Genomic DNA, 2,388 nt, shown 5'->3' with positions numbered 1-2,388 from the left:
CGTGTCGTCAAGTCTGTAATATATTGAGAGTGTGTCTGCGGCTAGTTTTACCTTCCGCAAAAAATTAATCAGTGGTTTTTCAAACTAATTAATCATGTCTTACCAACTACATCGTCAAGATTCAAGTATAAGAAAGATGTCCGGGGGTAGTTTAACTACTGTAAAATGTTAACTAATAGTTTTCGGATCAGGCTTACACAAACTAAATGTGGTTAAACATCACTAAGTTCGTATCCAACTTATTCAAACTAGTTAATCAGGTCCTGTCAATTGCAGGTGACGAAAGATATGCACGGAGCAACTTTGCACGAGTCCATTTGTGCATATCGGTGGCCATAGACACAACTGTGCTCGTTGTTGGCCACATTCACAACTGTGCACTAGGCCATCTGTGCACGTCTATATTTCAACGTGCAAAGTTGGGAAACTCCCTACTGAGCACGTCTAAATATCGACTTAATGTCTAAATGACTAACTAAAATATAAAATAATATAAAAATGATATAAAATGACTAAATGTCGACATGCACATATGGTACCCTACCAATGGTTCATGTGCACAGATGGGAGACTCCCAACTGTGCTAGTCGAAATTTAGACGTGCACAGATGGCCCGGCGCACAGTGGTGCCTATGGCCAACAACGTGCACACATGGGCTCGTGCACAGTTGCACCCTCCCCGTCAATTATGTCGTCTTGACTAAACTACGGGTATGGTGTCCAGTTGCAATATTTTTTTGCTAGGCCTACGTGAATTATCGAAGATTTATGAACCTGATTTTAATAAGGAAGAAACATTTTCAGAGGAAGAATTCAATTAAATCAGTCCCATTACACGCAACTAAATCAGGGATTTATATACGTATTGAAATGCTGTACGTGATGCTGTACAATATCGATGGGTATATCGCTGTATTAGTAAAAAGAAATTGATTATGTTTTTGTTTAAGCTTCGCCAAGGGCTGAGTGATGATTTTTTAAAAGTTATTTTTGTATACGATAGTAGGCAAAATGTGAGTCTTATTATTTCTATTGTGAGAAGGTCTTTGATGACACGTTTTGTTCCCATAAACATAAGGTTGACGGCTATAATACGGGAGCAATATATAAAGAGACATGTAACGGACTTCGCAAATGAACTTTATAATCCCACTCTTGAAGTTCCAAAAGTGATTGCCAATATAGATGGAATTTGTGTACATATCCATAAACCTACCAATTCCAGAGCACTCAGGCAAACATACTGCGTTCATAAAGGTCGCCATTTAATTAATCTAGCCTTACTTGTAGCTCCAGGCGGCTATACTTTGGATATTCATGGGCCCTACTTTTCTGACTCTCGAAATAACGATGCTGCCATGCTTACTAATTAATTCGAAATCGATGTTAAGGACAAGGTGGATCGTAGAGGCACGAAATGGCCACATAAAATCTGTTTTTAAGTTCTTCGGAAATCTCATGAACATGAACCATGCCATTAACATCGGCGATTTTTACCGTGTTGCTGGGGCGATCCTCAACAAGTATCGTCCTTACATACAGATGGCTGAAGCGACCGTAGACTTAGCCCAAATAATGTTACGAAAATTTCTTTTCGCCTTTTGCTCGGGACGTAACAACACATAAGCTGTGATTGGTGGAAAATCTGATCCCTTTGACGTCAAAGGGGCCCTCCAATCGACATCGTGATAGAAAATTCATATTTCAACATTAAATTATTACCCTTTAATTGTTAAAAAAGTGCCCTTCCGTTTCTATATTTGATCACATAGGGACTGTGAAGCCTGATATATGTTACAGTAGCTAATTATCTGAGCCTAGTATAGTTTAAATATTGTAAATACTAGTTGAATAATAGTAATAATAATTAAATTACTGGGCAGTCTGATAAGTCCCTGAAAAATGAAACACGGAGACGTTTTTTTGGCGAAAGTCGGTTTTATTTTTCAACATACTCTCCTTTTAGGTCGATACAGCGAGTCCAACGATTTTCTAACTTTTTGATACCTTTAGAAAAGTACTCGATCGGAAGGTCTCCAAAATACGCCTCAGTTTCAGCTATGAGCTCCTCATTTGAGTAAAAACGCTTACCGGTGAGCCATCTCTTCATCTTAGGGAACAAGTAATAGTCGCTGGGGGCCAGGTCTGGTGACTACGGTGGCTGAGGAACCAATTCGAAGCCGATTTCATGCAATTTTGCTTGTGCAACTAAGCATGAATAAACAGGCGCATTGTCGTGATGATAAAGCGGTTTCTTCTTCTTCAAATGCGATCGTTTTTCGGCGTTTTCGATTTTCAATCGGTCCAATAATGATGAATAGTATGCTCCGGTTATGGTTTTACCTTTTTCAAGATAGTCCACGAATATTATGCTATGTGCATCCCAAA

Source organism: Belonocnema kinseyi, chromosome 4 (genome assembly GCF_010883055.1).
Source record: "Belonocnema kinseyi isolate 2016_QV_RU_SX_M_011 chromosome 4, B_treatae_v1, whole genome shotgun sequence".
Classification (NCBI taxonomy): Eukaryota; Metazoa; Arthropoda; class Insecta; order Hymenoptera; family Cynipidae; genus Belonocnema; species Belonocnema kinseyi.
The sequence above is the reverse complement of the archived record's forward strand: the minus strand, read 5'-3'. Positions refer to the sequence as shown.